This window comes from Bos grunniens, chromosome 15, assembly GCF_055505025.1.
Source record: "Bos grunniens cultivar Pamir isolate PY7600 chromosome 15, Bosgru_T2T1.0, whole genome shotgun sequence".
NCBI classification, from domain to species: Eukaryota; Metazoa; Chordata; class Mammalia; order Artiodactyla; family Bovidae; genus Bos; species Bos grunniens.
The window spans coordinates 34,817,998-34,839,366 of NC_141179.1; positions in this window are offsets into that span (position 1 = coordinate 34,817,998).

The window sequence follows — 21,369 nt, forward strand, 5'->3', positions numbered from 1 at the left end:
CATATTGAGTGCAGCACTTTCACAGCATCATCTTTCAGGATTTGAAATAGCTCAACTGGGATTCCATCACCTCCACTAGCTTTGTTCATAGTGATGCTTTCTAAGGCCCACTTAACTTCACATTCCAGGATGTCTGGCTCTAGGTGAGTGATCACACCATCATGATTATCTTGGCCGTGAAGATCTTTTTTGTACAGTTCTTCTGTGTATTCTTGCCACCTCTTCTTAATATCTTCTGCTTCTGTTAGGTGCATACCATTTCTGCCCTTTATCGAGCCCATCTTTGCATGAAATATTCCCTTGGTATCTCTGATTTTCTTGAAGAGATCTCTAGTCTTTCCCATTCTGTTGTTTTCTTCTATTTCTTTGCATTGATCGCTGAGGAAGGCCTTCTTATCTCTTCTTGCTATTCTTTGGAACTCTGCATTCAGATGCTTATACTTTTCCTTTTCTCCTTTGCTTTTCACTTCTCTTCTTTTCACAGCTATTTGTAAGGCCTCCCCAGACAGCCATTTTGCTTTTTTGCATTTCTTTTCCACGGGGATGGTCTTGATCCCTGTCTCCTGTACAATGTCACGAACCTCGGTCCATAGTTCATCAGGCACTCTATCTATCAGATCTAGTCCCTTAAATCTATTTCTCACACCCACTGTATAATCATAAGGGATTTGATTTAGGTCATACCTGAATGGTCTAGTGGTTTTCCCTACTTTCTTCAATTTAAGTCTGAGTTTGGCAATAAGGAGTTCATGATCTGAGCCACAGTCAGCTCCCGATCTTGTTTTTGCTGATTGTATACAGCTTCTCCATCTTTGGCTGCAAAGAACATAATCAATCTGATTTCAGTGTTGACCATCTGGTGATGTCCATGTGTAGAGTCTTCTCTTATGTTGTTGGAAGAGGGTGTTTGCTATGACCAGTGCGTTCCCTTGGCAAAACTCTATTAGCCTTTGCCCTGCTTCATTCTGTATTCCAAGGCCAAATTTGCCTGTTACTCCAGGTGTTTCTTGACTTCCTACTTTTGCATTCCAGTCCCCTATAATGAAAAGGACATCTTTTTTGGGTGTTAGTTCTAAAAGGTCTTGTAGGTCTTCATAGCACCGTTCAACTTCAGCCTCTTCAGCGTTACTGCTTGGGGCATATAGACTTGGATTACTGTGATATGAATGATTTGCCTTGGAAATGAACAGAGATCATTCTGTCATTTTTGAGATTGCATCCAAGTACTGCATTTTGGACTCTTTTGTTGACCATGATGGCTACTCCATTTCTTCTAAGAGATTCCTGCCGCAGTAGTAGATATAATGGTCATCTGAGTTAAATTCACCCATTCCAGTCCATTTTAGTTTGCTGATTCCTAGAATGTCGACATCCAAGGAGTGGTGGCTGTGTGGGCGCAGGAGGGCTGAGAGGAGCCACTCCACGTTCAAGGTCAGGAGGGGCAGCAGTGAGGAGATACCCCTCGTCCAAGGTAAGGAGCAGCGGCTGCGCTTTGCTGGAGCAGCCGTGAAGAGATACCTCACATCCAAGCTGAGAGAAACCCAACTAAGATGGTAAGTGTTGCGAGAGGGCATCAGAGGGCAGACACACGGAAACCATAGTCACAGAAAACTAGTCAATCTAATCACATGGACCACAGCCTTGTCTAACTCAATGAAACTAAGCCATGCCTGTGGGGCCACCCAAGATGGGCGGGTCATGGTGGAGAGGTCTGACAGAATGTGGTCCACTGGAGAAGGGAATGGCAAACCACTCTGTATTTTTGCCTTGAGAACCCCATGAACAGTATGAAAAGGCAAAATGATAGGATACTGAAAGAGGAACTCCCCAGGTCGGTAGGTGCCCAATATGCTACAGGAGATCAGTGGAGAAATAACTCCAGAAAGAATGAAGGGATGGAGCCAAAGCAAAAACCATACCCGGTTGTGGATGTGACTGATGATAGAAGCAAGGTCCGATGCTGTAAACAGCAATATTGCATAGGAACCTGGAATATTAGGTCCATGAATCAAGGCAAGTTGGAAGTGGTCAAACAGGAGATGGCAAGAGTGAACGTCAACTATATAGAAAGCTGAGTGCCAAAGAATTGATGCTTTTGAACTGTGGTATTGGAGAAGAGTCTTGAGAGTCCCTTGGAGTGTAAGGAGATCAAACCAGTCAATCCTAAAGGAAATCAATCCTGAATATTCATTGGAAAGACTGATACTGAAGCTGAAACTTCAATAGTTTGGTCACCTAATTTGAAGAACTGGCTCATTGGAAAAGACCCTGATTCTGGGAAAGAATGAAGGCAGGAAGAAAAGGGGATGACAGAGGATGAGATGGTTGGATGGCATCACTGACTCAATGGACATGAGTTTGAGCAAGTTCCGGGAGCTCGTGATGGACACGGAGGCCTGGCATGCTGCAGTCCATGGGGTCGCAAAGAGTCGAACACAACTGAGTGACTGAACTGACTGAACTGAAGTGGAAACTAGGAGTAAGGAAACTATTTCTTCTTTAAATCTCATCACTGGGACTTCCCTAGTGAGCCACTAGTGATCCCGTGGCTAAGACTCCAAGCTGCCAATGCAGGGGGCCTGGGTTCAATCCCTGGTCAGGAAGCTAGATCCCACATACCACAACTAAGAGTTCAAATGCCACAACTAAAGATTCCATGTGCTACAACTAAGACCCTGTGCAGCCAAATAAAAAAAATTAAATAAAATCAGTCTCATCACCAACCATCTACTGTTTGGGTCTTAATCTTCAGGACCAGATGGAAAGGTGAGAGGAGGATTTCAATTCTTTCTGATATCCTTTTTTAAAATTTAAATTTATTTATTTTTAATTGGAGGATAATTATAACATTATGTTGGTTTCTGCCCTGTATCACCATTGAATCAGCCATAGGTATACACATGTCACTTTTCTCTTGAACTTCCCTCCCACCTCCCACTCCATTTTCATTTCCTTTTATATCTCATTTTCATTTTCCTTTGTTTTTCTTTCTTTCCCCCCTTTTCTTTCTTTCCTTCCCTTTTCTTTCTTTCCTTCCCTTTTCTTTCTTTCTCTCTGCTGGCTGCAAGGAGGCAGAGCCACAGCTGCGACTCTTTGCCAGCTGACAGGATCTGTTGATGTTGCTTCATTCGTGGAATTGAGAAGCGCCGACTCCCACTCCTCAGCTTCCAGGCTCAGCTGACCCGACAGCCCCCAGTGGAATGAAGGGCAGCACGTCCATGGCTTTCCTAGAAGTTCCTGTCCCAGCAACACAGAGTTCATTCCAACCCAGTGAGGTAAGATGAGCGTTTGTGACAGCTGCCGAATGGGGAGCTTTATTTAGACTCTCATCCAAAGTTACCCCTGCTCTCAATCTGACTCTGCTCCCAGCTAGACGAGGCTGGCGCTAAAGACTCCACTTGGGCTAGAGCTGCCTGTACAGGTAGAGTTCACAACAGCACCAAAGCCTCCACTAATTAGGGGACAGCCTGACAATACCTCGCCTGACACTTGACCCAGGCACCCGCTGGCCATCAGTCTTTGCCCAGCTTCTCCATTCTGCCCCTCGGGGTGGTGTCATTGCTCCTCTTTGAACTAATAGAAAGAGACATATCAAGGAAGCCAAGGTTCAAAAGTAGACCTCTACTCAGAGACAGAGAAGAGTGATTCAGAAATGTTTGTTGTTTTCAGATAGACCAGAACAGGAAGAAAGGGAATACAAATTCCAAGAGTCTGAGATCAGATATAATATAAAAGCATTTGAATCTAAGATCATTTTTTAAAAAAGTAACTTAACCCTTCCTGAGTGAAAACAACCATATCCTAGAATGGCTTCTTTAAATAAACTTTTCTGCCTTTTTTTTTTTTTTTAACACTGAGTTGCTTATAGGTATCTTTAGAGATACCTATAAACCAGGAATATTTGGAAGACAAAATACTCAGTGGCAGATCTTAAATCTTTTTAAAGTTCTTGAGAAAAATAAGTTCTTGGTAGTGAGCTGGAAAGAGTAGAAAGCCCTAATTTATCAATTTCTGTAAATACTCCTACTAGGACTAATTTCTTTTTCAAAATTAGTGTATTTATTTGGCTGCTTCGGGTCTTAGTTGTGGCACCCTGGATCTTCTGCTGGCGCCAGGGCTCAGGAGTTGTAGCACGCAGACTCTCTCATTTGGGGGCTTGGGCTTAGTTGCCCTGCAGCATGTGGCATCTTAGTTCTCTGACCAGGGATCGAAACCATGTGCCCTGCATTGGAAGGTGGATTCTCTACCACTGGACCACTAGCGAAGTCCTCAGGACTAACTTCAAGCTACTGATGTGACATCCCTGAGCATGGAATTGGGAAGAAATAGACACATGGGTCTTGTGAACCAGTTCAAACCAACAGCAGGATAGCAGTGCTCTTAATTCTAATCTGGGCTTCCCAGCCAACCTCTGGCCAGGGGCTAATGAAGATCAGGCTCAGAGAGGGAAAAGGTACTTCCTTTTGTGTGCTTAGACACTCATCTGTTTGGGAAACACTTCACATCGCAGGGCACAGGAAATCTTTGGAGTAGAGGAGATGATTGCCTTCCCACTCCCATAGTTCTTATTCCAGTCTCAGAGCGGCTGGTCTGCGTTAGTCCCTGATTTGCAGTCACAACATTATAAAGGGAGACACTGCTTCCCCTGAAAGAGTTTCTATGGCAACCTCACCCAGCAGGCAAAGAACAGCACTCTAAGCTTCAGCTGGAAGGTTAGGAGATAAAAATAAATTCTGATTAATCTAGGACCTGTGTATGACTAAGGTTCAGGAATTACCTGAAAACATAAAACCACTGGTCGGAGTGAAATCTGCATGTTTTCCTTTCCTTTCTTAAGAAAACTAAAACCCACAAACAAATGAACTGATGCTTTTTCTTTATCATTATGGCTCCTTGAAAAGCAGAGCCCTTTCTCTGAGGCAGGATTTCGCTGATAGCTTTTCTCTCTGAATTTCTTATTCCCTGTACGTCAGGTGGCAAAGGAAGCTATAAACTGAGAGCTGATACGACCCAATAGGAAACTAGTGACCACAATTCCTATTTCAGAGTTGATCACCACAGCCCAGAGACCTAAAATGAAACTCCGTATATCATGAGTCAGTGAAATCTCTAGATTTCTTAAATCTCTTACCTTCAGAAACACCTTCCCTGACAACCTTACAAATGAACAGTGAGGCTCAAATGAGGTCATAGATGTGAAACGATTTTGAGAAAAATGAGAAGGTTCTGTGCAAATGTAGGTTGTGATGATGGCTATTATTATTATGCCTTGGGTTTGGGTGAGGGGGCCGCTGAGGGAGCAGGAAGAGCTCATGCTACGGGGGCAGGAGGGGGCTAAGTCCTCATCAGCCAGGGATCAAATGACTGAGCCAGACAATCAGTGCTCATAAGGCTGAATGTTCATCCCTGCAACACCCGAACCACAGACTCTGTGTTCTCATTTCAAAATGATTTCCTTCTAGTGTCTCTCCACCCACCCTCACAGAGGTGTTCCCTCCTCCCATTCTGACTCCCCAAACCCAGATCTGAGCCAGCCTGTCTGACCCTGTTATTCTCTCCATGTTTGGATGTACGTGAACACACAGCCCCCTTCTACTAAAACTGTAGCCCACATCCTTGCTCAAGGCATATTATTTTTCTCCTGTTAGTTCCTGAAATTTGGCCTACTTACCTCTGTTCTCTTTGGGCTTCCCAGGTGGCTCAGTGGTAAAGAATCTGCCTACCAATGCAAGAGATGCGGGTTCAATCTCTGGGTCAGGAAGATCCCCTGGAGAAGGAAATGGCCACCCATTCCTGTATTCTTGCCTGGGAAATCTCTTGGACAGAGGAGCCTGGCTGGCTACAGTCCTGTGGGGATCAACAAGAGTCGGACACAACTTAGTGACTGAACAACAACCTCTGTTCTCTTTAGCAGCTGCTTTCTTTTGGGGCTTTCTTTCCATACCTGCCTCTATCTTCAGCATTAGGAAGAGACTCTCCGAAGTCAGTTTAGCCTGCTTCAGAAGACTAAGGGGCCTTTGAAAATTTGAGGAGATAAGTCATTTTTTTAAATGTATTTTTATTTTTTAGTTTCCCTATTTTTTAAAACAAAAGGTTTTATTTTGAAGCAATTATAGATTCACAAGGAGTTGTAAAAATAGTACAAATAGGGAACTTCCTGGTTGCCCAATGGTTAGGATTCTGGGCTTTCACTGCCGAGGGCACAGGTTCAATCCCTGGTCAGGGAACTAAGATCCCAAAAGCTGAGTAGTGCAGCTAAAAAGAAAAATAAATAGTATAAATAATCTTGTGCCAGTCTTCAGCCAGCTTCCCACGGTGACATCTTTTATAGCTGTAGTATGATATCGAAACCGGAAAGTTCACATCAGTACATAGTGTTAACTAGACTACAGATCTCATTCACTGTTTACTGTTTAAAAAAATCTACATTCATTTCTGTGGTTGTGTGTGTATATAGTTCTGTGCAATTTTATCCCATGTAAAGATTTGTAGAACCATCCCTACAGTTAAGATCCAGAACTCTTCCATCACCACGAAAGGACACCCTTATGCTGCATCTTCATATGAATGCCCACCCCCTCACCACTTCAGTCCTATCCCTGTCTCCTAGCAACTGTTAATCTGTTCTCCATTTCTATTTCTTTTTTTGGTCATTTTTAGAATGTTCTATTAAGGTAACGTTTTGATGTTGACTTTTTTCAGTAAGTATCAGTTCAGTTCAGTTCAGTTGCTGAGTCGTGTCCGACTCTTTGTGACCCCAAGAACAGCAGCACGCCAGGCCTCCCCGTCCATCAACAACTCCCGGAGTCCACCCAAACCCATGTCCATCGAGTCGGTGATACCATCCAACCATCTCATCCTCTGTTGTCCCCTTCTCCTGCCCTCAATCTTTCCCAGCATTAGGGTCTTTTCAAATGAATCAGCTCTTCGCATTAGGTGGCCAAAGTATTGGAGTTTCAGCTTCAACACCAGTCCTACCAATGAACACCCATAAGGTCCATGAATTCTGTTCAGGCTGTTTTATGTATCAAATTTCTTTTTATTAATAAGTACTTTCCAACGATATGGATACATGAGAGTTTGTTCTATCATTTATTCAAAGAAAACTTTCCGGTTGTTACCAGTATTTTGTTCTCATAAATAAAGTTGTTATTAACATTTGTGCATAGATTTTTGTGTGAACCTAAAAAGCAAGAGAGTTCCAGAAAAACATCTACTTCTGCTTTATTGACTGTGCCAAAGCCTTTGACTGTGTGGATCACAGTAAACTGTGGAAAATTCTGAAAGAGATGGGAATACCAGACCACCTGACCTGCCTCTTGAGAAATCTGTATGCAGGTCAGGAAGCAACAGTTAGAATTGGACATGGAACAATAGACTGGTTCCAAATAGGAAAAGGAGTATGTCAAGGCTGTATATTGTCACCCTGCTTATTTAACTTATATGCAGAGTACATCATGAGAAACGCTGGGCTGGAAGAAGCACAAGCTGGAATCAAGATTGCCAGGAGAAATATCAATCACCTCAGATATGCAAATGACACCACCCTTATGGCAGAAAGTGAAGAGGAACTAAAAACCCTCTTGATGAAAGTGAAAGAGGAGAGTGAAAAAGTTGGCTTAAAGCTCAACATTCAGAAAACGAAGATCATGGTATCTGATCCCATCACTTCATGGGAAATAGATGGGGAAATAGTGGAAAGAGTGTGAGACTTCATTTTTTGGGACTCCAAAATCACTGCAGATGGTGATTGCAGCCATGAAATTAAAAGACGCTTACTCCTTGGAAGGAAAGTTATGTCCAACCTAGATAGCATATTCAAAAACAGAGACATTACTTTGCCAACAAAGGTCCGTCTAGTCAAGGCTATGGTTTTTCCTGTGGTCATGTATGGATGTGAGAGTTGGACTGTGAAGAAGGCTGAGCGCTGAAGAATTGATGCTTTTTTTTTTAAAAAAAAAAAAAAACACTTTGTTCTTGCAGTTGCCTCCACAGGCTGCCATTCTGGACAGGACGAACGACATTTGATCCTGAAGAGCTTAGAATTGGCATGCAGGCGCGCGCTCTCTGTCCCCACTCCCTACTTGTAGGTTGTGTGACCTGGAAAGCCCATGGACGGTGACAGCAGAATTCCCTGTTTCCACATTCAGCTGACCAGGACTCTCGTCAGCGCTGCCATTGCCGGTCACCGAATTGATGCTTTTGATCCATGGTGTTGGAGAAGACTCTTGAGAGTCCCTTGGACTGGAAGAGATCCAACCAGTCCATTCTGAAGGAAATCAGCCCTGGGATTTCTTTGGAAGGAATGATGCTAAAGCTGAAGCTCCAGTACTTTGGCCACCTCATGCGAAGAGTTGACTCATTAGAAAAGACTCTGATGCTGGGAGGGATTGGGGACAGGAGGAGAAGGGGAGGACAGAGGATGAGATGGCTGGATGGCATCACCGACTCGATGGATGTGAGTTTGACTGAACTCCGGGAGTTGGTGATGGACAGGGAGGCCTGGCGTGCTGCGATTCATGGAGTCGCAAAGAGTCGGACACGAGTGAGCGACTGAACTGAACTGAAGTGAAGTTTTTATTTCTCTGGGATAAATGCCCAAGAGTCATATGACCCAGAAATTGCTGGATCATATGGTAGTTGCATGTTCACTCTTATAAGAAACTGCCAAATGTTTTCCCAGAGTGGCTGTAACAATTTCACTCCCACCAGCAATCTATGAGTGATCGATTTTTCTACATCCCAGCCAACTTTGATGTTGCCACTATTTTTTTTTTTAATTTTGACTGTCCTTAAAAATGTTTTTTAACCTAGAGGGATGGGATGGGGTGGGGAGTGGGAGGGAGGCTCAAGAGGGAGCGAGCGGACGTATGCACACCTACGGCTGATTCACATTTTTGTATGACAGAAACTAAACAATAAAGCAATTATCCTTCAGTTAAAAACAAATGTTCTTTAAATTGTGTTGTGATATCTTATGATTTTGTTCGTTGTTGTGATGTTGAACATCTTTTCATGTGCTTATTTGCCACCTATATCTTCTTCTTGGTAAAATATCTGCTCATATCTTCTGTGAATTTTATAATTGTTCTTTTTAAAAATTGTTTGTTTTTTAGAGTTTCTTCTATGATCTAGATATAAAGCCTTTGTCAGATATGTGATTTATAAATATTTCCTCCTGATTTGTAGTTTTTACTTTCATCCTCTTAAATATTTTTCACCAGGCAGAAGTTTTTAATTCTGATGAAGTCCACTTTATCATTTTTTTCCTTTTATGTATTGTGCTTTCGGTATCATATCTAATTAAGTCTTCATCTAGCTCAAAGATTGTCTCCTGTGGTTTCTTGTAAAAGTATTCTAGTTTCACATTACATTTAATTTATTTTTAAAATTTCATGTATTTAGTTTTATTTCTTTAATATTGTAGTTTTATATTTATTCATTTATTTGGCCATGCTGCACAGCATGTGGGATCTTAGTACTCTGACCAGGGATGAAAACCACGCCTGCTACAGTAGAAGTATGGAGGTGGAGTCTTAACCACTGGACAGCCAGGGGAGTCCCCCACATTACATTTAAATCTGTGATACATTTTGATATATTTCATTGTTTACATAATATTAAAATTAATTTATAATTATATAAAATTTATGTTATATCTTATATATAATATTTAAATTAATTTGTAATTATTTGTATATAATGTAAAATTGATTTATATAATTAACTTACAATTATATAAAATTAAATATGTACATTTAATTTTTGTATATAATATGAGGTTTATGTCAAGGTTCATTTTTTTGCCTGCGTATGTCTAACTGTTCCATCACCATTTGTCTGAAAGACTATCCCTCCTCCACTGAAGTACTTTTGCATTTTGTCAAATATTAGTTGGGCATGTTTGTGTCGGTCTGTTTCTGAATTCTTCATTCTGTTCCACTGATCTATATAATTATTCATTCACCAGTACCACACCATCTTGATTACACTATCTACAAAATAAATTTATTACAGGCACAGTGATTCTTCCTACTTTATTTTTTTCCAAAATTATTTAAGCTGTTCTACTCCTTTGCTTTTTTCATACAAATTGTATATGAAGCTTGTCCATGTCTACAAAATTTCTTGCTTGAATTTTGACAGAAATTGCTTTCTTGCTTGATTGATTTTGAAGAATAGCTTTATTGCTTTGCCAGGCTAAGGGGACCACAGAGGGCTAATGCCCTGAAAACTGTGTGTCCCCAGGAAGTGCTTTAAGTGAAAGTGAAAGTGGCTCAGTCGTGTCCGACTCTTTGCGACCCCATGGGCTATACAGTCCATGGAATTCTCCAGGCCAGAATACTGGAGTGGGTAGCCTTTCCCTTCTCCAGGGCATCTTCCCAAACCAGGGGCTGAACCCAGGTCTCCCGCATTGCAGGCGGATTCTTTACCAGCTGAGCCAAAAGGGAAGCCCAAGAATACTGGAGTGGGTAGCCTATCCCTTCTCCAGTTGATTTTCCTGACCCAGGAATTGAACCAGGCTCTCCTGCATTGGCAGGCAGATTCTTTACCACTGAACCACTTGGGAAGCCCCTTCTCCAATTGGTATACCTCTTATTTCCTTTTGTTGCCTTATTGCTTTGACCAGGACCTCCACTACTATGTTGAATAGGAGAATGAGAGTGGACACCATTCCTGCATTCCTAATCTTAGGAGGAAAGCATTCAGTCTTTCACTGTTAAATAGGATGTTAACTTATGATTTTTATAGATGAGATTTGCTAAATTGAGGAAGTTTCCTTTGTCCCTAATCTGCTGAGAGTTTTATCATGAATGGATGTTGAATTTTGTCAAATGTCTTTTCTATATTAATTGATTTTTAAATATTGTTCAGCCTAGCTGAATTATTCCAGTCCTTACCCCATTGGTCATGGTATATAATTCTTTTAATATATTGCTGGATTTGGTGCTTTTTTAAAAAATAAATCTTATTTTTAGCAGAGTTTTACATTTTCGTATTCATTTATTTGGTTAATCAGATCTTAGTTGCAGCACGCGGGATCTTCGTTGTGTCATGTAGTGCGTGGACTCTAGCTGTGGCCTGCAGGCTCTGGGTGGGCAGGCTCAGTAAGTGGGTGTGCAGGCTTAGTTGCTCCGCTGCACGTGGGATCTTAGCTCCCTGATGAGGGATCGAACTTGCAGCCCTTGCATTGCAAGACAGATTCTTAACCACTGGACCACCAGGGAAGTCACTGCTAGAAGCTTTAAAAAGTATGTTTGCATCTAAGTTCATGAGAAATATAAGCCTGAAGTTTTATGGTTTTTAGAAAAATTGTATTTATCTGGTTTGGGTATTAGAATAACATTAGCCTCATAAAATGAGCTGGGTAATGCTTTCCCCTCTTGTAGTTTCTGAAAAAGATTTTGTAGAACTTATGCTAATTTTTTTTTCAAATGTTTGGTAGAATTCTCCAGTGAAACTATCTGGGCCTGAAGAGTTCCTTCTTGGAAGTTTTCAATGTTTTTAATAAATACAGATGATGTCACTTCTCTAATAATGTTCAGATGATCTGTTTTATATTAGGTGAGGTCTTTAATGTTTTTTAAGTCTGAAATCTGGATTTCCTAGAAAAAGCAGAACTGGAGACACAAGTTTATGGGCTATTATTTGGTTAGGATGAAATACCAGAAAGTGGGAGAGAGGGAAAGGGGAGTTGAGAAGGGAGGAGGATGAAGCAACACAAGAGCATGTTACTGACTCGATCATTAACTGACATAGAGCAGGACTAGATGTTTGATTTCACTGGATCTCCCAAGCTATACATAACTCTATTTCAGGAAAGTTTCTGTGGGGGCTTCCCTGATAACTCAGTTGGTAAAAAATTCGCCTGCAATGCAGGAGACCTGAGTTTGATCCCTGGGTTGGGAAGATCCCTTGGAAAAGGGAAAGGCTACCCACTCCAGTATTCTGGCCTAGAATTCCATGGGCTGTATAGTCCATGGAGGCACAAAGAGTCAGACACAACTGAGCAACTTTCACTTTCTCTGGGGAAGGAAGAGAGAATTTATCCACTGGAGCTCATCTTCCACTGGTTAAGAGTTTATCAAGGGGTTACTTTCTCCTGTGCACTGAGGAGCTCATGTGTAAGTGCCCAACTGGTCCAGTGGTTTCTCACCTCCATGTCAACAGCGAATCTCCTGGACAAGAGCTAAGTGGTACCAGCTCAGGCCTAAAGCAAAGCACTGTCTCACTGTGCTGCCCAAAGCTGGTCTGTTTAGTAGAGGTGGTTGTTACAGTGAGTAGACCTAGAACAGGTGATCCAAGGCCTCCAAGATGCTGAAGCTGAGAGCCTATTCAAAGGTGCAGAAGAGGTGCATGGGGCCAGTGAAAAGCAAGAGCAAAGGGTTTAAAAATAAGCCAATCATTGGTTAAGTTTCAAGAAATCTCAAAAATAGTCTCTTAAATTTTGTACTTAATCTTCACTTGAAATATAAGTAGAGTTAAGCCTGACTTTCTCATATAATCATTCTCTCTCTGGTGCAATTTACCTTCATCTTTTGTATCCAGGAATGGAGTTTACCAATCTTCCACTTTCCTCAGCAAGAACCCCTTCCTGCCTGAGTGAGTCCATGTTTTCTTTCCGTAGAAAAGGTCCCATGGATGTCACGGAAGCTCTGTCATGAAAGTGCCACACGTGGAGGAAGTAGAGAGGCTTCCAGACCCAGATGGATCATCTAGAGTCTTAAGTTCCTCAAGACAAATGCCTTCATTCCTGTCTTACATATAAAAAGGGAGCTTAAGCCATTCCCTGAGACAAAATATTTCCACAGTCCTCAGCCCAGAAGCCATCGTTTTTTCCCCTCTGGGCTGTCCAACTGGATCTTAGTTCCCCAACCAGGGATTGAACTGATGCTGCCAGCAGCGAAAGTGCAGAGTCCCAACCACTGGACTGCCAGGGAATTCTCAGAAACAAGAGAAAGATTTTCTCACCTCTAAATATCTTAAGAGTCAATGGATTATGCCTCTGTTTTCAGGCAGGACAAATCTCTACAATCCTAAACCAAAAAGAGTTTATTAAATTTTTAATTAAATTGTATTATTTTACCAAAGTAATAAATATACATAATTTTAAAGCCAAATAGTACCACAAAGCTTATAATAATAAGAGTCTTCCCTGCTTTCCCCCCCTCTCCATTCTTAAGTTCCAGTCTCTCAGGGCAACCACTCAAATCTCCTTTAGCAGTTTCTTCTGAAGTTCTCCTCTATATAACAAAACAATATGGCTGTGCTGCTATAACTTTAGGTCTGAATTGTTGACATACATATATTTAAACATATGCGGCTTCCCAGGTGGCGCAGAGGTAAACAATCTGCCTGTCAATGCAAGAGATGCAAGAGACATGGGTTCCATCCCTGGGTCAGGAAGATCCCCTGGAGAAGGAAATGGCAACGCACTCCAGTATTCTTGCCTAGGAAATCCCATGGACAGAGGAACCTGGTGGGCAACAGTCCATGAGTGCAAAGAATCAAACACTACTGATTACAATAACACACATATAAACACACACACACGTATACATACATAAATTTCCTATTACAGTCGATGAGGGTTCAACACATTCCACTAAAGGAGATTTGAGTGGTTGCCCTGAGATTTCCCCTTCTCTGTCCTCTTTCTCTGGTTCCAGGAATAATATTCCAGACGTACAGTAATTGCTGGAGAACATGCAGAACAATCATTGATTGCTTGGCCATACCAGTGCATATCAGGTATATATCATGTTGTTTGTTTGTCTAAATTAGGAAGAAGCCTAAGACAGTAGAAGAATGCTCAAATTCTGGACGCAGACTGCCTGGGTTCAAAGTCTACTTCTGCTATTGGTCGCTGTGCAACCTCAGGTAAATTGCTTCACTACTCTGCGCCTTTATTAGGGATCATAATAGTGACTACTTTGTAAACTTTTTGTGGAGGTTAAATGAGTAAATGCAGATAAAGCACTTAGATCAAAGCTCTACTAAGCCATATACCTGTTTGCTATTAGCATTATTTTATGATTATATTGTCACTAATATATTGACCCTCACGCTGAGTCAAGAGAATGTGATGAATTTGTTTACTTCTTTATGACCCTGCACTGAATCTTTCCATTCTTCAAAAGAACTATTGGACTTCCCTGGTGATTCAGTGGTTACGACTGTGCTTCCACTGTAGGGGACATGGGTTCTATCCTTGGTCAGGGAAATTCTGCATGCCTCACAGTGCAGCAAAAAAAAAAAACAAACCCCATCTATTCCCCTCAAATACTGTCTCTGTATGGCTTTCCAGGTGATTCAGCAGTAAAGAATCCATCTGCTGATGCAGAGGACTCAGGTTTGAGGAAGATCCCCTGGAGGAGGTAATGGCAACCCACTTGTATTCTTGCCTGGACAACTCCCAAGGACAGAGGAGCCTGGTGGGCCACAGTCTATAGGGTCACAAAAGAGTTAGACGTGACTGAGCACACACATATACACTGTTTCTATATAGTCAAATAATCAAGTATTATTCCAGTTCCATCTTTCTTTTTTTCTCCTCCTGGTGGATTCCTACTGGAATCCTTTCTATCCTGGTTTAATCCTAACTGGGCCCCTTTTCAATTTGGGCTAGCAGTCCTCTAAGCTTGCAGTACAACTGCAGGCCTAGAACTTCCCTTTGCAAATCTACCATGTTGTATATCTTAACCCCTAATAAAATATCTTCTTTCTTGGTTTAATCCAGGATTTCTCAGCCTCTGCACTATTGACACATGGGGCCAGATAATCTTTGTTGTAGAAGACTATCTTGCCATTATAAGATATCTAGCAACTTTCACTTTTCACTTTCATGCATTGGAGAAGGAAATGGCAACCCACTCCAGCGTTCTTGCCTGGAGAATCCCAGGGACGGGGGTAACCCTAGTGGGCTGCCATCTATGGGGTCGCACAGAGTCGGACATGACTGAAGCGACTTAGCAGCAGCAGCAGCAGCAGCAGCAACATCCATGGCCTCTACCCACAAGATGGGTGTAGCTGTGTCCCCTTCCACTTGCAACAACCCAGATTGTCTCCAGATATCACTCAATGTCCCTGGAGGGCAAAAATTTTCTCCGGTTAAGAACTTCATGCAACTGACTCACATCTGATAATAACTTTCTGAGAAGGGTTGCATAGGATATAAATTTTTGAGGCCTTGCATGAAATCCTCTTCAACCCAACCTTATGCTTGATTGCTAATTTTACTAAGTGTAAAAGTGTAGGTTGAAATCACGCACCCACGTCCTCCTCCTTGGCTTTTCAAGCTATCACTCGACTATTTTTTAGCTTTCAGGGTTGTTGTTAAGTGTGATGCTATTCAGAATCATTTTGAAATTTTGGCAATTATTTTATATTTGCTGCATAACACAGCATCTGTAACTTAATGATTTAAAGCAGCAAATATTTTATTACTTTTCACAATTGCATGGATTGACTGGGGCTCATCTGTTTCACTTGGGGCCTCACATGTGGTCTCCCTCTCAGTCAGAGGGCAGATTGGGTTGGAATAGCCAGTCTGGTTTCATCCATACATCTGCCTTGGCCAGATGGCAGGAAGACGACTCAGCTAGGACATGGCGGGGAGTGGGGCTGAGCTCTTGTTCTCCATGTAGTCTCAGGACCTTCCTCTCTGCCAATGACCTATCCACATGGTTTCCCCAGAGGAGTACTGAGAATTTTTATGTGGCAGCTCTGGTCTTCCAAAAGCAGAAGCTGGCAGGTATGCTGTAGGCTTAGGCCAAAAGCTGGCCCAGCATCATGTCTGATCCACCCTATCGGTCAGAGTGAGTCACAGGGACACAGCAGACCTCCATGTGGGAAAGGGCATGAATACCAAGAAGCATGGTTCCCTGGGGTCTGTCTTTGGAGGCTAACTTACTGGTTAGGATTCAGTGCTCTCACCACTGAGGCCAAGGTTCGATTCTTGGTCAGGAAAATACATTTGAGCTTCCCAGGTGGTGCTAGTGGTAGAGAATTTGCCTGCCAATGCAGGAGACGCAAGAGACATGGGTTCAATCCCCAGGTGGGGAACACCCATTGAAGTAGGAAATGGCAACCAGCCCCAGTATTCTTCTCTGGAAAATCCCATGAACAGATGACCCTGGCGGGCTACAGTCCATGGGGTCACAGGACTGAGCGAGTGAGCACATCCTAGACCTTCTACGATCGAGGGAGGGAGTCACCTGACTTCTCACACAGGCGGAGGGGACCCAAGGGACTAACTGCCTATTATACAGACCTTCAGCCGAATCCTCTAATTTGTACTCCCACCCCTCTTCCTATCTTAATATCTAGTGCCAGCAATTTCTGAGCCTTTTCAAGTATTCTTCAGCACAAATCAGCTTGACTCTCATCCACTCTACCCTGTGCAAACACTTAGGTTTTGGCTTTTCTAGCTCGATGAACTCAGCTTCCGTTCCTCTGTTTGCATTCTGTTTTCCAAAACTTGGCTGGTACCGCTTATCTATTGGTTTCTCCTCTCTGTGTCCTTACAGGTTTCAAACATTTATTTTTATTTTACGGGAACCCAGGAGACAGTGTAGATGAACTCATGTTTAATCCACTATACATTACTCAAAGACTTTTTTCTTTTCTAAAGCTCAGAAGATGATACTTGTAAATTTCCTAAGCAAGATCAAATAACCTCATCAATGATAAATTCTGACATCTAAGCTGATGGAATGCAAGACCCAGTGGTTCTCAACCTGGTTGTATATAAGAATCATCTTTGTGTGTGTGTGCATGTGTGCGTGTGTGTGTGTGTGTTAGTCACTCAGTCATGTCTGACTCTTTGCCCCGGTGGACCGTATGTAACCCGCCAGGCTCCTCTGTCCTTGGTATTTCCCAGGCAAGAATACTAGAGTGGGTTGCCATTTCTTCCTCCAGGGGGCCTTCCCGACCCGGAGATTGAACCCAGGTCTCATGTATTGGCAGGTGGAATCTTTACCACTGAGCAACCAGGGAAGCCCTTCCTAGACCCTACCCTAGATCAGAATATTCAGAATCTCTGAAATGGGCACAAACAGTAAATAATAGATTTTTCCAATGTGGAGCCAGGGCTGAGAATCAGTAATGTGGCAGCTGGGGATGCAGTGGTGCTGGGGCAGCAGTGTTGATTCCAAAGTCTGATGGCACAAAATACATCCCCCAACCCCTTTCTCTCTCACGCGCACACACACTTTCTCATCGGCTTCTTATGCATGGTGGTCCATGCTTAGCTTTAGGAGTGAAGCCTTTGGGAATGCTGGAACCTGCCCTGACTTTCACTTTTCTGTTCTATTCCAACCATTACTGACCTCACAAACACGAGGGTATTTATGCAAACATGCATCCAGAACCCTGATTTCGGTTACCTGTAGGATAAGAAGTCTCAGTTCCACCTGTCCTCCTCTATTTACTTCACTCTGTGCTAAAGGAAGCCTCAGAATGTTGCAATTAGTAGCTAAACAAGCAGGCTGTGGAGGGAAAGAAAAAATTTAAACTAGATATTGCTCCCAGTTTCTGGACTTTAGAAATTTGATCTTCCCCAGTCTTTGCAAAGATGTTTTTAATTTGATAATGCATTTAAGATCCTTTGGAAAGTGTAATGTGCCTGGAACTGTTTTTTAAAAATCTATAGTGTGTAATTTTGCAAGGACTCACAACAAGGTCACAAATTCAGAATCGAGTCAACGAGTCTGGTAAAATCTTTGTAATTAAGTCTAAGAAAGAAAATTTGATAAAACAATCATTTAACTAGACACAGAGACCAGATGATGGGATGTCCACAGTCATATGATTAAATTTCATTGCCTTAATTACTTAATTAATAGTTTATCTTTTAATTATAATATTTATTCTGATTTAATATGATTAATTTTTAAGATTTTAGCATTCTTTGCTCAGTCTAAAGATCACATCAGCTGTTTTTACAGTTCCCTTTTTTTTTTTTTGGCCTCATAGTATAACATGCAGGGTCCTAATTTCTCAACCAGAGACTGAACCCTTTCCCTGCCAATGGAAGCCCGCGTCTTAACCACTGGACCACCAGGAAAGTCCCCTATAGTTCTCATTACTTACATGCTGGTTTTCTCAAATTTTAAGATTCCCTGAACCAAATATAGTCTTAGTGTTGGACAGCTCTTCCCCAATGGCTCAGTTGGTAAAAAATCCACCTGCAATGCAGGAGACACAGGAGATGGCAGTTTGATTCCTGGGTCGGGAAGATCCCCTGGAGGAGGAAATGGCAACCCACTCCAGTATTCTTGCCTGAAACATCCCATGGAGAGAGGAGCCTGGAGGACTTCAGTCCATGGGATCGCAAAGAGTCAAACACGGCCGAGTGACTAAGCACACACACTGTGCTGTGAGGTGGTGTTTGGATAGAGGGCATGAATGTCTTCTCTCCACCTGCACATGTGTTAGACACCATCCTCCTACTGAGACATCAGGTTCCTTCCGCATTGTACATTCGGTCCTGTGTGATGCATGTGCTTTCCCTGCGTGAAAAACTGGTTGTGTTGTTCTGAGTTGTGTAAGTGTGTGTGTGAGTGCATGTTCAGCAAGTATGCATTTGCTCATCTGGAAAATAGTGATTCAACACCCACTCTGTGCTCCCAATGCCTCCAAGTGATGGGAATAAAGCAGTGAAAAAAATAGTAAAATTTCCTTTCATCACTGAGCTTATATTCTAATGAGGTCTTGGGGTTGGTGTGTGTTTGTAACGATATGTTGGCAGGATAGCCCTTTGCCTGTCTACTTTGGGATTCTTGACATAACAAGCAGACTACTAGGGTATGAACTGGAGTGAAAACTGAAGACTTTCTTAGAGAAACAGCAAAAATACTTTTGATTTGGCTTGTCAGACACCCAGACATATGGTCTTAAAGAGAAATGTTCCCTTAAGTTTCATCCATGATGTCAACTTTCTAAAATAACAATCAGGGACTTCCCTGGTAGTCCAGTGGTTAAGACTCTGTACTTCCACTGCACCAGAATTGACCCCTGATCAGGGAACTAAGATCTTGGGGGAAAAAAAGAAACAACATTCAAAAATCAAACCCGAATTTTGAAGACTATTACCTACTGGTAGGGCTTAGCCTATCACTTCTTGCTGCTCCCTTATGAGGTCAAGATCAGTGAGAGTTAAATACATTGTAGATGTGCTGTCCCCTTGTCCCTAACATCTAGGACCCCACCCCAATTCTGATCCTGTCCCTTTTTACAGACCTACAGTGGACAGCAGTCTGGGCTGACCAGGCCCTCTGTGGTTTGATGACCATTCCCTTCTGGGAACAGGCTATGAATGAAGGAACACAGATTGTCTCTTGAAATACTTTTCTAGCCTCTTTTGAAGATGTCCAAAGGGGAAATGGGTTCCAGTTGGGCTGTTCTTTAATAGGAAAATCAATTTAAAAAAAAGGACCTTTTTTGAATTCCCTGATAATCCAGTGGTTAGGACTTTGCCCTTACACTGCAGTTGTCATGGGTTCAATCCCTGGTTGGGGAACTAAGATCCTGCATGACACTCAGCATAGCCAAAAAAAATTTTAATATAATGCAACAGTTTTGGGTTTTTTTTTAAACAAGAGAAAAACCTTGACTTTCCAGTCTGAGTGGGTAGCAGGAAGTGTATATTCTGTCTCCGTCTTACTCAGAACCCAGGGACCTGGCAGCCAAGCTTCCTGAAGACAGACGGGCAGGCTAGTGTGAATATGTGCTCCTTCCTGATGCCTAGTATTCTTTTTATAAATGAATTCTTCTCATGAGAAAATATCAGTGCAAATGAGCATTAAGTATTTCACAGCCCACAAATGGATTTTACTGGCTTGCTTTTGCTGAATAGCAGCTGGAGAGTGAGTCAGACAGAACCAGTCTTCGTGACTGTTCTCTTAAAAACAGAAATCATTAATGAGTCCATATTGCTACTGAAAACTCCTAGCTCTGTGCTTTTAGATCCAGGTCACCTGTTCTGTTTTCTGCTGCCAAGGCACTGTATTGTCAGTCTCAAAACTTCAGTTAAAACTTCTACCAACCTCCCAAACTGGGAATTGAATTGGCAGGCCATTCCTTTGCTACATTGCATAAGGTTCCTTATAGAGGCCAGAATTAAAATACTTGCCAGTAACTAATGCATTCGGAATTGGAACCATGGCAGAGCGATTTCTAGCAGCAATACTAGTGAACTAGTCTTGTACTTGTTGACAATCAAGTACACATTGTATCTTATGCAGGTTGTACTGTAACTCTGAGAGATAGATATTATTACCCCCTTTTTACAGATAAAGCAACTGAAACTTAGTTTAAGTGACTCTTTCATTGCTAGCATCTGCTTGAGTTTGGACTTAAAAGTTTTTTGTGTGTATGTGGTTTGGAAAACCCCACAAAACATAAATTTACCATCTTAACCATTTCTAAGAGCACAGTTCAGTAAATGTTAAGTGTATTCGCACTGCTATGCAGCACATCTCCAGAATATTTTCATCTTGCAAAACTGAAATTCTTTACCCATTAAACAAGAATATCCCTGTTGCTCCTTCCCCAGCCCATGGTAACCCAATATTCGACTTTCCTTTTCTATGGATTTTACTCCTTTAGATTGCTCTTGTAAGTGGAATCATACAGTATCTGATTTCTGTGACTGGCTCATTTCCCTGAACATGATGTTTTCAAGGTTCATCCATGTTGTGTTGTTTTTTTTTTCAGTCACTAAGTTGTGATCAACTCTTGCAACTCCATGGACTATATAGCTTGCCAGGCTCTTCTGTCCATGGGATTTTCCAGGCAAGAATACTGAAGTGGGTCACTATTTCCATGTGATAGCATGTGTTAAAGACTTTCTTCCCTTTTAAGGCATAATGATATTCCATTTTATGTATATAAGTAAATAGTTTGTTTATCTCTTCATCCATTAATGAACACTTGCGTTGCTTCTACTTCTTGCCTATGATGAATAATACTGCGATGAACATGAGTGTATAGAAATATCTCTCCAATACCCTGCTTCCAATTCTTCTGGGTATATACCCAGAAGTGGAATTTCTGAATCATGTAATTTTTTGAGGAGCCACCACACTGCTTTCTATAGTGGTTGCACCATTGAATAATTCCACCAACTCTGCATGAGTGTGTCAATTGTCACACACCCTTGCCAACGCTATTTTCTCTGTTTTTGATAGTAGCCATCCTAATAGGCGTGAGGTGATTGAAGTCTTTTCTTGCAACTGCAAATTCAGTGTGGTGACACCACAACAAAGCAACTATACCACATCACACCAACCACAACTGCCTAGGAAAACAGAGGAGAAGCCATCACAGAAATACGTGGCCCTGCACCTCATGGCCCTTCTGTTCCTG